The 14,609-nt window shown below is 42.0% G+C and overlaps 1 protein-coding gene across 1 annotated transcript in view; it reads right to left on the bottom strand.

The window, feature by feature from the left end:
• TMEM178B (transmembrane protein 178B) overlaps positions 1–14,609 on the bottom strand; it is a 215,077-nt gene that overhangs the window by 109,786 nt on the left and 90,682 nt on the right. The window lies entirely within an intron of this gene.

Raw genomic sequence — 14,609 nt, 5'->3', positions numbered from 1 at the left:
TGAAATGGAAGTTATTATGAAACACAACGTCATTGATTTTCACAGAAGATCGTACAGATGAATTTTAATGTGAACAGGTATGTATACTGCCTTTGCATAGTACATCTATAGCATGCCAGGATCTGTTTAGATTTGTATTTTATTCCACTGAGATGAGAAGGGAGTTTTAACAGTGGTAGCACAATAGGACCTTTCTTCATTGCCAGATCTTCCTCTGAAATTCCTATTTATTGCATTTTCCCTGCAGCAACAAAACCACAGCAGCAGTAGCTATTACTGTTCCCATATACAAACCATATTAGACAGCATTTACAATATCAGCTGTCAAATAATATTCTTCCCCCTACCACCCACTCCTTAATATACACCCAGTGATGCGAGAAAATGAAGATTTGGATATTGGGAAGGGGAGCATCTCTCCAGGCAGGTGTGGCTGCAAGCTACAGTATCACAGGGATACTATCTGCAGAGCATGTGGGGAAGAAACTCAGAATTGAAAAGGAAAGATAAAAGGGCAAAATCTGAGGTATTTTCTGTGGAGATGACTGTGCTTGAATTTTCTACAGTATTTTTCTGTCACACTGCTACCAACTGCCTCTTTCAAATGATGTGAAAAGCTGTGATCTTTACTTGTATTCTTGCAAGAAACTGATTGCTCAAACAACACACAATTAAAAACATTTTTTTGTTGTTTTGTAACAATAATATACTTTATATTTACATAATAGTAGCTTTCAGCCTGGGATCTCAAAATCCTTTGCAAATAGTAAGAAGAATTTGCCCTCTTAGTATCAGCACGATACAGCAAAAAGCTGCAGTCCTTTTTTATCAACAGGACAACTGAGGCACTCAGTTGTAGTTGTACTACTCAGTAGTTGCACTACTGAGTTATGGCTGCAGAGGATGGTGGCAGGATTAGGAGTGGAATCCAAGTCCCCTGACTCCCAGAGCCATGAACAAAACAGGATCGCATCCCTCATCTTCCATGTGTTTAGCCCCGATCAATCACATCCCCCAGCCCTGTCTGCTGCCACAAATATGCCAACTCCAGTGCAAGCACAACTCACCTTGGACACTCATGCACCTCAAAATATGCCTGCAGTTCCCCATATGCCCTCACGTAGTGTGCAAGCACACATCTGCCTTCCCTTGTGCACAACCGCTTACTGAGAACTTCCCTTTGAGAAGTGAATGCGCGAAACAGCTACAACATCTACAGCAACGAGAGGGGGAAAGGACCACCTCTGACCTCTCAGACCACACAACAAAGAAGTCCTATACGAGTGCAAGGACCATGCGACAAAAAGGAGACCAAGCTGAACCAATGGCCCCAGCTCACAGTGGCTCTTAATGACTAGTGAAGGGGGAAAAAAAGATTGATCTGCATTACTCAGCAGCTCTGTAGGCTGTGGAGCAATGCTTGCCACTGGAGCCATGTTCGAACTCTATTTTTCATGTCTGATTTCTTGTGGAGCTCTTTCTTGTATAACAAAATGCTAAAGCAGTTTGTTTAAAAAGAAAAGCAGGCTGTCTCCTGGCACCGTGCGGAGCCGTTTGCATAGGCACGCAGTGACTGCAGCGTGCCACCAGATCAAAATGGTGGCACTTTGAAGTCCCTTTTGTAGTGATGCAGATGACCACAAATGGCACAAGGCAGCAAGGGATCAGAATCTATCCCCCAGCCGTTTTCCCCCGAAGAAGATGAATCTGCTGTCAGCCACTGAGAAACCTCTCACATCTAGAACTACCAAAAAAAGGGAGTCTGGCTAGCAACTTGCAGGCACTCCTGCAGTCCTGTACATGCCTGTCCTTTCACATACACCAGACCACATGGACCTACGTGGTCAGGAAGAAGCTGATACCTTCAAAAGACAAAATTTCTGCGCGTGAACGTGCATGCTGAAAGACAACTCTACTTGTGCCAACAGCTTTTATGCTCTCCCAAAGCTTCTGCAAATGCAATTGTTCATCTTCTGTCAGAACACAAGGAAATAAGTTTGCTCTTTGGTGGCAGTTTCTTAATGAGGAAGAGGGATTAGCATCAGCCTTTAATACAAAACGAGGGTCCACTTCATCTTCACAGTCCACACAGGACCATGGAACTAAGCAGCCTCTCCTGCCCTCAGTCCATTGGTCCAGTTCCTACACCTTAAAGAAAAACTGGACCAAGGAGGGGGAGGGGGGGAAGGAGGGAAAGCAAAGGCATAAGGTTAGAAACTATGTCAAGTGGACATTATTTCAGAGGACCCTTCCACTGTACAGGGATTTTTTTTTTTCCTTAACTGTTTCACAGCTGGTATTTCTACAGCATGCTGGGCTACTGCTCTACAGTAGGAATAAAATAAGATGGTGTGAACTAAAAAGGACAATCTAATATTTAGGATCTTAACCACCCATCCAGATAAGATCTGTGTCATCATTACTTTAATCTCAGGAACTGGAAGGAACTTCAAGCACCAGATTCAGCTACATGAAGGGTAAACATGTGACACCCCCTGTGTTACAAAGTTGCAAAACATACACAGAAATCAGTATTCTTGTTAAAACTAGATGAAGTTAACATTTTAATTTTACTGGTAACAATAACATCAACATTTGAAATCATTCCAGAAATAGATGTAAAGAAAAAGTTTTAAAATGAACTTTTCATTTAGAAAAGAAGTTTTCTTCAAAATTTCTTGGGGGAAAAAAACCCTTTCAATTTATAAAGCAATGCTTGCAGGGATTTCCATCCATATATGAAGCTATTAAACTTGTTGATTTTGCTCACCTGGCCATCTTCTGATAGAATTTTTTTCCCCAAAAAAAGCTAGCAGTCAGATGCCCGGAAAAGACTGCAGGGTGCTGTGGCTGTGGCATGGCAGAAGAAGCAGTTTTGGTGACTGTAGAGCCGGAGCCTGTCCATGAAGCCTTTGCATCAGCCAGCCAGCAGAGAGGAGTGCCTTGCTTTGAGTTCACAAGCTGAAGCTGTGCCTTGGGCTGCTGACCCTGTGCTCCAGTCCTGGTGTGGGCTGCAGACCTTCCACTCACTAGTGGTGCGACCACTGTCTTATCAAAAACTGCTTGAACTCGCTTGTTAAAAAAAAGTTGTTTCCAGTTTCGCATAGCTAAATGTCACTGACAAGAGCAAGTTAAAAAAATGCTTCATGAATATTTCTTTAAAAATAGCAGGAGTTTTTATTACACCTAGGTTAAAGCACAGCTCTGCACCATGTCCCAGCACTGGGACTTCATCTCAGTGAAGGACCCACCCAGGGAGATGACGACTGGTGTAACCACTGCCCACCTATGACCCGGTAAATCGTTTCCTGATTGTGTGATTACAGGAGAAGACACACTTCTGCTTGTAAGAAACAGAAAATACTAAAGCCTCCAAACTTGCAAAGAAACCACTGAAACCACACCCCAAGTTGAGGTGAGTGATAGCCACCCGTGTTTGCAGACATTTCTATGGGCACCAGCTAAGAGGTATGTGACTACCATTGCTCTCAGCTCTAGAGATCCCATGGACAGCATCCAGCCAATGTACAGGAGGATGAACATGGCACAGCTTGGGCCAACCAGGCGGTTACCCTCCTCTCCGGCCCCAAGCAATAAAGTAAACCTTTTTCTCCGTGTTACAGATGATACAGTTACTTCCTTCACTTGAAGGAGGAGTGTCACAGTGAGGAAGAGGATTCAGAGTTGTTGTGCTCACCTCTGCAAAAAGGGTGGGGACACCCGCCAGGGACATCTGAAGTGGGGGTGGAGGGAATTACGACATGAGGGTACAGCTATGAGTCACAACATGGACATTGCCCCAGCTCTGGCGTGGTTACAGTACTAGGTTGCTCATTTAAGCCACTATATTTTACATCTTCCTCCAAGTATTTTTTTTTTTGATCACCTGTGTCCATTCCCCATCCCAGTTATACAGCACTTTACATTATAACATGCCCACCATAACGAGTCACACCAACTCCTCCAAGACAGCTTCCTTGCTGTTTTTTAATCCATGTCCAGTCCCTGGATATCACAGTGATAAGCACCTCATAAAAGGGCAATAAATAGAATCTATGGATTCTGACACTTGCTAGTCTAACAGGCACCTTTCAAGGATGAGGAACAGCAAAACGTTCGGAAAATTGCCAGTATCTGAAAACCTAACACAATTCCCTAAAACAGAACCTGATGCAAGAAAAACAAGGCATATATTTTTGAGAGCCATTATCACCAGCAAATCCTTTCTTTTGACCAAGAGAAACAGACTGGGCTAATGGATTTTATAAAATACGCTTTCACTAACAGATTCTTTTCTTTTGACAGTTTCAAAGCCATTACAGGTGCATCAAAGTCGCTTCCAGAAATTACTAGTTTAGACTGAAATACTCAATTCTTAAACTGAATTATTATTTAATAATTTTTAAAGCACCACTGTCTCTTTATTTACATACCAATAAAAACAAAGAAATTAAAGGTTTTATAAAATATTTAAAATCTTGGAAAATCATACAACAGAGACATTTTGACTTAAGCAACAGTTAACATTGCTAAGTGACAATGAAGTATGACAATGAAGTTCCTGACATGTCCACAAGTTATGGTTTCAGGCTGCCTGCAAACTCAGGTGGATGCTGCTGACTCATTTTCATAATTTTCTTCACACATAGGAAGACCAGTGACTTCGTTTAAAAAAGCGAGGGTGCAAAACTGGAGAAGAAATATGACCCAGCTCAATTCAAGCCCCAGGAAATGAATAGCAAAGGAGCTCATAAGTTGCATTCTGCCCAGGCAATAAACATATTATTCTTATCAAATGGGGAGAAATACCTATCATCACAGCTCAGCAACCCTGAAGATGACCTGTAAAGGGACAACCAGCTTGGTTTTGAGCTCTTTTTTTATTGTTCTACAAACAGTGAGAAGATTTTTTTTTTTAATGCATTTGCATTTTACAAGGTATTTTCCTGCTGGTAACTTATATGTGACATTTGGATATTTTCTGGAAGATGTCATAATGACTTGAGAAACTGTGAAATGTTATTTGTCACAAGCCTAAAGCCAGGGAAATTGGAAGAGTGATTAGTGGAAGGGATTTTAATAGGGCTATTTAAAACTTTGGGGATTTAGGGGTTTGTAGTTATGATATTTGGGTTCAGATGTGCGAAGGAGGTGCTTGCTTATTAACATACTTTCTAATATCAGGCTTATATAGCATTTGAAAGAAAACAAAAAATTTTTGAAGATTCTGCATCCTTCTCCATACAGTTATATAAAGCAGTTAATATGCTGCTGGTCCACTAGATCATGTGCGTGGTCATGACACAGGCTGAGCTCTGCACATGCACCAGAGTCCTTAGAGAAAATCAGAACTTATGTTTCTCATATTTTCACAACTGCTCCGGACTATCAGAGGTAAGAATGAACACTCTTCTAATTTATGTGAATTGCCAGTGGTCCCAAAATGTTAGTATGACAGTCAAAAAGCAGCACTGCACAAGAAAGAGATGGTAACATCCATTGAACCTTTACCTCAACATTGCCGACATCAGGAGAGATCAGACAAAGAGAAGCCAAAAAGCTAGTATCACCCAAGACAACACATACTACATTTTCTGCTGCAAAACTTGACCAGGTGGCAGTAAGAAGCATCTATGCTAAAGCATGGGATTTAAGCCATTACAACTTCTCAAATTCTTAATATTTGTTTCATTCTGAATGCCTGCATTTTGTCTGCAATGCAGGAAACACACTTTCTCAGACCTTAACCAATTGAAGGAAGCTTTTTGGTTTCGATCTGTTTTGCATACCAGCATTACAACCTTAGGCACTTGCAAGGCAGAGGTTTAAATAAACTTTATTTTTTCTAAACAGCAGTTTGCTAATGACCTTGCTTTCTCCACCAGAGACCTTCCACATGGCTCAGCAGTTAGAATAGGAAGAAAGTCCATGACTGCAACTTTCTAGAAACCGCAGCTCTGTGATATGAACCACAGACACACAACACAGAACAGAAAGAACGATGTTTGGATATACATCAGGCCAGAGATTGTTCAAAGGCTCTTTGCTTTGTAGGTAAAATTTAAATTTTGAGCAGCAACAGAGCAGGTTCTGGGTTGGGGAGTGAGCAGCAGTGGATATCAGAGGGGTGAAGAGCGCTGGGAGTAAGCCAAAAGCTCTCAGGAGATAGTGGATCTATGCAAGGGACAAGAGAGAAGAAAGGAGCTTTAGGGAACCTCTTTATTCGTACACAGTCTGCTCTTCCTCCTTGGCCCTCTCCTCCTATCCCCATCCTCTGAGACACAGCACTTCCCTTACTCTAACCTGAGACGCCTATGCCATTTCTTCCAACCCACTTCTGCAATAAAGTCTCCTCCTCCAACCTTTTTCCCCACACAAACCTCTTTTTAGTCTCCCCTGCTTCCCCTGCTGCTAGAAAGGGCTTAGGAGGAGGAAAGGGCAGGCCTGGCCATCTCCCCTCTTGCATGGTACAGGTCAGAGAAAGGGCAGGGTCAGGAGGGGCAGGGTCCCCACAGAGCAGGGATTTCTGCTCCCCTCATGCCAGGAGTAGGGCAGGACCAGAGGTGGGGGCTGCGATTTTTTGCAATTAGGAGATGTGACTTCTCACAGCAGTTGTCATCCCCTCCCAACTCCCCCTGTCCCTTCCCTAGTAGCCTGAACCACCTGAACCCTGCTTGGGGGGTGGCTTCTTGGAGCAAAGGGGCTGCCCTGCTTTGGTGGAGCAGACTGCCAGGAGGGAAACCAACCTGGTGACAGAGAGGGCTAGGAGCTGTCGCTGGAATAAAGTTGCAAAGCAGAGGCAGGGGCAGCATGGAGGACCTCCTCGTCATTTCTCCAGGAAACCAAGCCGGCTGCCATCTCAGCCAGCTGCCTACTTGTCCTCTGCCCTGGGTCAGCTCTGGACAGTGTTTCATAAGACTCCGGCTTTGAGGGAAGTGCTGCTTCTGCAAAGTACCCCACAGTGCTGGGTGGGACTGATGCCGAGCACAGATCATCATGTACACTCCAACCACCAGGCTCAAGAGGTAACAAATCATGAAAGAGTGCCAAACAGGAGGCATCTCCACAATGGGGACTAGACAGTGCAGGAGATAAATGGGCAACATATTAAAACAGAATAAATCCAACAAACTGCAGCTGGCCTACAAGGAACGTATTAGAAAACAGCTATTAGCTGCTCTGATCAAGCCTAGCCAAATAGCTCTATGAAGAAATACCTCCTTGAGAAACAGATATGGGGGCAGACAGAGCTTGCTGTGAGAAATGAAAAAACAAGAAAGGGTAGAAAGAAGACAGCCAGCTTTTCCAGAAGCTCCTCCAAGTTTTTTGTGTGGCGAGAGAGAAAACATCAAGGGCCATACTCAAGAGCTGGGAGCTATGGATCAACTATCATCTTGTCACGATCACAGAGGAGCTGGCATCAGCTCTACAGCCACATTACCTTTTAACTGCTTCTTCTTCTAACTCTATAACTGATCTGTTTTACAAGATGGTGCAAAATGTCTAAACTATATGTGACTTCATACACATGGCAGAGCAGGAAGGCACCACTTGGTCATCTTCCTGCTCTGCTGTTACACTTGCAGTGCTCCAAAGTTATATTCAGCAATGGGCATTGTCCACAGTTTGCTCCACTGGCAAAGTCAGCTTTTTCTGGGAATAGGACAAAGACTGAAGCTCTGTGCTGTCAAGCAAAAGAACACAGCTCAAAAGCCACTCCGGGACTACTTGTTATGGTTCCTGCTAAGGGCACTGTAAAGTTAAATCAATTAATACCAGAAGCAGCAAAGAAACTGGAAGAGACAGGGAGCAATTAAAGATGCCAGTCAGAAAAGGGCAGAAAAGGAGGGAACAACCCAAGTCATCATTAAAGGGTCACAAGCACAGAAAGAAAAGAGCACAAAGCCCCTTCAAAAGGGGACTGCAGGCAATTTTCCAAGACAAAATATCTGTTGAGAAGACACTGTCTATATGTTGCTGGGGCAGTCTTGGAAAAAACAGAGCACCAGGGGAAGGGAGCACCTTCTCTCTAGCCAGCACAACGTGGTAGCCTGGCTAATGAACCAATATTCAAAGCAACATTCGCCACCTCTCAATTTTCCTCTGCAAACCCTCCTCTCCTCTCCACCTGTACCCCAGCAGAATGACCTAGCACAACAAGACGTGCTAGGGGACAGACTCATTACCAGCTTCCAAGGGAAGCAAGAAGATGGTCTTTCACTTGGCTCTAAAGCAGTAATACTGTGGGCATGGGGTGGGAAGGTCTATCAACCCCACTACGTTGTGAGTGAAGTGCACTGATTTTTCCCTTCAAGAAGAGGTTTTTTGTCGTTGCCTGCAGCAGAGCTAGCACAGTGCCATCTCGTGGTACTTTTGAATGACTCATGCTAGGTAAAAAAGCCAGTCTAAACCTTAATAAACAGATGTCAAAATGGAGCTCATCACACTGCATTTGTGCTGGGGACTAAGCAGTAACACCAAAGACTGTGAGCAAAATGCCAGTGTGGATGAACAGTAAGACAACCCCTGCTATTGCCATGAGCAGTGGTACGAGGCTGTGGAGACGGCTGGTTTCAGAAAGATCTCATCCCCCCTGTTTGGACAGCTCACCAGGCATGCAACCCAAGCAAATGTAGCCTTTCATTTCCCACAGAGACCCCACACGGACCAGGACCAACGACATGAATTTGGGCAGCAAAGTGAGGTGGAAATATCTGACAGCATAGGGCAGGCTATATTTATCCCAGATAGTAAGCAATGCTCTGCTCACTGCCCACCTACCATAAAACTGACTCTGTACTGCCGTGTGGCACTGCATTAAAGCAGTCTCTAATAATCTCTGATTACAGCCCAGGAGCATGTGCAAAATCCAAAGCCCTAGAACTGCACCCATACTGTGGAGAAACTTTTTTTTTTTTTAAAGATCAGCACCTTGCTTATCTGAGATTCTGAAGATCCAGGGAGTTAGTATAAACCAGCAGCAAACAGGGAGCAAAGAACTTGTGTATAAATATCTCATCAGTACACAGAAAGACAGCTATGGAAAAGCTTAAGAAAGCAGCCTTATAAATCTCATTAAATTTCATTCAGCAAAAAGTATTTTTAGGATACCGTGGTGATCCCAAAGATTTTCTAGAACTACTTTTCCTCCTCAAGATCAATGCTGGATGAATAGGTGCACAGGAACCAGGCTTGCACATATGCTTTGGTTATGCTCTGTTGTTTTAAGCTACTGGAATAGTACTAAATCCCAAATTAACATGGCCCTAGAGACTTCATTTCACCTTCATACAGAAACCTGAATTCTGAATCTCACAACTAGCAAATGGAGCTCATATATAAGCTCATATATAAGGCTCGCATATGCTTACATAATCTCTCCTTGTTAAAGGTAGATGCTACTTTTTTTTTGTCCGTGCTCAGCACAAACATGGCTCCAAGCAAACTTTAGGGATGGGAAAAGTGAGCCCACTTAACTCTACAAAAGGCTGTATAGATGCACTGCTTGTCTCTTCACCCCCTCACACACGCTCCTCACTCCTAACTCTCTTGTTAATATATTCATATACCAATTGTTTCAATGTGTCATAAAAAAATCCACGTGCTAGTAGAACAGTGATCAGTCAAGATCTATGTAAGTAACTCAGATTTGAAAAAGCCTGAAAAGACAATAAACATGAAATATGAAATAACAGCAGCACTGGCACATGGTTGAAAAGGAATATCCTAAACTAACATTTTAAAGGACCTTCTAAAGAAAATTTCAAACTGTTCACAAGCCATAAATTTTTTGTCCCTTTTATAAAAGGGACAGAGACAAGAGAGGGAGAGCAAGAGTCTCAAAACTGGTCGAGGAATGGGATTGACAGAATGACCACAATGCATACAGGAACACACCCACACCCCCATACACACTGTGTGAGGGCTGTCCACTTGATCTTGAGCTTATCATATATAAATATAAAACCCTACACCAGATCTCACATGCAACAGGCTTCAAGGGTAAGGATTCCCTGGATTTTGTGCTGGGAAAAGATGCAAAGCCTCATGTACCTCAAGGGTGCAAGCAATCAGCAACAGGTTAGAAAAATAATCCGTACAGCCTCTGAGCCTCATCAGGTTTGTAGCCAGAGGAGGGAGGAAAAAAAAGCTGTAATTACTTTCATTACAGTTATTCTCTTCCTTATTGAAAGCTATTAAAAAAAAAAATCACCAAAGGGAGGATGAGGATGGTGGTGAAGACTTCCAAAATTTACAGCAGTCTTAGAAGGTGCCTAATCAGGCTCAGGGCTCTTTCATCTCTCAGCAATAGCTTAAAAATCTATGGAGTGCAACAATAAATAAAAACCTTTTCTGGATGTACAGCGCAACCTGATCTTTTATTACACATTGTAGCTCCATTTACATTAGCATACATGTATGCTATATTAACAAATACATATATGTACACAAATGCCTATACACACACATATATACGTACTTACGAAATTATTTCAAAGCTTTACAGTGAGACACTGTAAACAGTGAGAACACTATGAATTTAAGTCACGTGAAGCTTATTTCAGTGTCTCTCACCAGAGAAATAGTTCAGATGATTCCCTACAGAAAAGAGGCAGTATGGAATATCTACAGGTTTTGTCAGAATTTTGTCCTAAGCACGGCTCGGACTTACAGACCAAGTCTCCTGGTGACCCACAAGACACAGATTAGCCACCAACAACCTGGACATGTGCGAGACCTACAGGATGGTGCTCATCTTCTACAACCTTAACCAGACTTTTGCTCATGTCACAGAGGAAGGACATGATGCTGGAGTGAGAGCAGTGCCTTGCCCTAGCAGGTTTTGTGGCTTTGCCCCTTGTGAAGGTTGGAGGATATGGACTGGAAAACACCTCAAGTAAATATGTCCCTTCATATTTAATAGACACAAAGGAAAGCATGGAACAGACATAGCCTCAAGGATAAAATTAAAAGAATTTATTGTCTGCCTGGCAGAAGGTACACAGAAGGCTAAACTGAATTTTTTTGTGTCCTACTGGCTGGTAGGGACGAAAGGAAGTATGTTGGTTTACTGGGAATAAGTGGCTATAATCCTTTACTGAAAGTGGTTCCATTACATAGGCTCAAAAATTCATTTAATTTAAAACTGTCACATTCTGGTATGGGTATTTATACCTTCTCCCTTGTTCATCTGATTATATATCTCAGTGTAAAACAGTGTGCAGATATGGCAGAACAATACCGATTCAGAGACCAGCATGCATGAACAGCCCCACCCTGATGATGCAAAGCTACTTCCCCCTGCTCTCAAACTACTGCCCCACTGCACATTGCATGGGCTGTGGGCCACTATAATAATCTGGGCTGGGAAACTGATTCAGAAGAAAAATAAGCATTTTCCCCCCTCTCCGGGTCCTTATGAAGGGGAATCAGCTCCTTGATCTAGTTCACTGTACGGACACCCAAGGTTTTTCACTGGCACCAGTCAGGAGATGGTATAGAGGTAGGAACAAGTGGACAGGAAACAGCACACTACTGACAGAAATATGCACATCACAGGACTTCTTAAGTGACAAAACCACGAACTGCACAATGTCTCTATTTTGTATCAAGTAGATTTCATAGCCTACTTCCAAAACTTTAAATATATAAAGTTATAAACTACATGTTAAAAATGGTCTTTTTGGAACAATACAAAGAGCTTTTTAAAGTACTGCTAGGACTGTTACTCTTTTTTTCAGCTTAAGCACCAGGTGCCTTGGTTACAACAACCCCAACCACAGAGGGCTCAGAGGGAGCCATTAAAACTGGGGGGGAGTGGATGACTTTAAAATAGCTTTCCTATATCTAAAAATATCTTATCTCAGACCTTCTGAAAGCTGTAGGAGAGAGTTTGTCCCACTGGGAAAAGAGGGTGACTTCCCTTCCCAGTGGCGCAAAACTCTTGTCTCAAGTTCTGCACGTCTGCAAGTTATCTGACTTGCACCATGTCATATCATTATGTCCAAAGGATCAAAGACAAAACAATGACCATTTTAGGCCATGTTAGTAACCCTGAAGGAAAAAAATATAAGCTCATGGTAGGAGAGGAAACACTACTCTGCCAGGCTGATTATTTTTTTAGTGTCAGATTTATTTTTTTTAAAGATGCTGGAATACACTCAGAAAAATAAATTACTGAACACAAGCCAGTTGACATACGTATTTAATTGGTATCACATGACTTCTCAGTTTAATATCACCTCTACATCTGTGAGGGGACGTCCATGTGTATCTAATCCACAACTGCTGCCAAGAAACCTTGAAAGAGTAATTTTCTCTGTTTATGTAGGTCCTACCTTGTGTTATCTTTTCCAGCTTCAAAACAAGCAGAGGGAGCATCTGTTAACTGAAAAAAAGCTAATTCCCAGGGCAGAGAAGATGTTATCCAACACTGTGCAGGTGTTTCAATAATGCACTAAAGCCAGGTTAATTTTACACCTGTTGGAAACAAAGGGCTATGAAAAAGACTTTAAATGACACTCGTATAATGTGTCTCTATCCCATATATAACTCACGGGGTAATGGCAAAGGATGGAAACGTTAGTTATATCCCTTGAGAAAGTTCACAAATATGAGAAAAGATAAAAACCCAAAAATAAAAAGCAAAGCAAAATCTTAATTTTCATGCCAAAAATCTGACTCCACTTCAATTAGCTCTTTTACAGTTGGTTACACAGGTGTTTCAAAGCTCTCTTTACATTTAAAGGCCGGAATTTCACTAGTGCCCATAAAGCCGCTATGTAGAGGTTTTATCTCCGGCTGTCCAGCCATAATCTGAAATTCAGTCTGAAGTGTTGTATTTTACCATCACTGAGTATTACATTAATGTAGGTAAGAAATCAGACTGAAGAATATGATAGCAATTTACCACTGGGATTAAACTGACCCTTTTATTTTTGTTCTTTCAAGATTATGTTGCTTGCAGGGAAAAAAAAGCACTGCTCCTGACTATTGTTTTTTTTCCCTTTGAGCAGTTGGCAAACACAGCTCCATTTCCTTGTTCTTCCAAAGCCTTAGATGCCAGTGTAATTCTAGTTTGGTTTCTGCTATGTCCATACATAAGTGTTACTGATCTAACTAGCTGTTCCTCAGACTTTCTGAAGCGCCTGTGACAGTAAAAAAGCAATGAATATTTTAATGGAAAAGGCAACTGATAGAAATAGAAAAACCAAGCAGCAGTCAGGCACACAACCCCTTTTCCAAGGAGGAGACATTATCTCTTCCTACAAGACTTGATGCAATTAGATCCTGAAACCATCATACCTAAAACAACATTACCAAGAGTATTTGGGTGCTGTTCATAGATTATACTCAGATCACATTCACATAGGACTGCCTATGGTTCAGCACTTGCTTCTGCCTTTATACTAGCAGCTAGATTTTCCCAGCTTCCCTTTAGGGAAGTTTTCAATGACATAGCAAGTCCTGCAGTGAAACATGAAAGAGGCAAAACTTGAATCTCTTCTTGGTGTACCACTGGAAGCTTTCACAAAGGATGCTCCCCACTGTCACTTTTCGTCTACTGCATCTACATGATAGACTATATTTATCTCTCATGGGTTTATAAGTGGGCTCTGTCTGCTGCAGTACGTTGAACATCTGCAGCCAAGTCCTGGCAGGCTTTGAGATCATACAGCTCCCCCTCAACACAGGACAAGGCTCATCACAACACCCACCCACTTGATAAGCAGAGCCATAGCTTCAACTTGAAGTTGGTACTGTCCTGGAAACTATGGTGTATTTAAGTTCTTCAGTCTTTGAGTTCACTCAGCAGAAATGAGTACATTATCACTGAATACCGTTTCTATTCAACAAAAAAAGAACTGACTTTTTAAACGTTATTTTTAAAAGTCTGCTGCTATGAAAAATATACTAATAGCAAATTTAGCTCTGTGGCTCCAGTTCTCACCAATATCCCAGAGAGCTGTGCTCATGTACCTGACAACAGAATTTAGTCCCTACAACTTAGATGCAGGCCTAGATCAAAATACAGGTTTTGAACCTAAGGCATACTCTTAAAGACATATTTCTTAAATAATAACTCAAACGTCAGAAAATTAAACTGAACCAACTAGATAAATATTTAAAATTATTTAGTACTAGAGATTTATGTCTAACCAACTAGCTGTACTCAGAAAATAAGTACAGTTTATGGACTCCCCACATATATTCACTCAGCAGACTGGAATTCTGCTTCAGTTTGAACTTCTTTTCATTCTACTCATCTTCCCCCAATTACCCTCATCTACACTTCTGCATTATTTACAGGACCTTCATTTACATAGTATTTAAGTACCTCATAATTTATAGCATCAATCAGGGAAGCAATATTTACCCCAATTTTACAAATAGCAGCTGAGGTGCTGCAGTTACATGGCTTGCACACAGTCACATCGGCAGGCATCAGTGATGAAATCTGGAACTCAAGACTAAAATCAAGCCTGCACACTGCCTCTCCTTCCAGCTCGTTTCTATGAAAGTCATTCTTTTTTATGCTCCTGGTTCCCTAGTTTCTAACCTGATTGTCAGCAAGGTATGTTATCAGCATGGTTTAAAATGCAGTGGAT

The sequence above is a fragment of the Gavia stellata genome, chromosome 4, assembly GCF_030936135.1.
Source record: "Gavia stellata isolate bGavSte3 chromosome 4, bGavSte3.hap2, whole genome shotgun sequence".
Classification (NCBI taxonomy): Eukaryota; Metazoa; Chordata; class Aves; order Gaviiformes; family Gaviidae; genus Gavia; species Gavia stellata.
The sequence above is the reverse complement of the archived record's forward strand: the minus strand, read 5'-3'. Positions and strand labels throughout refer to the sequence as shown.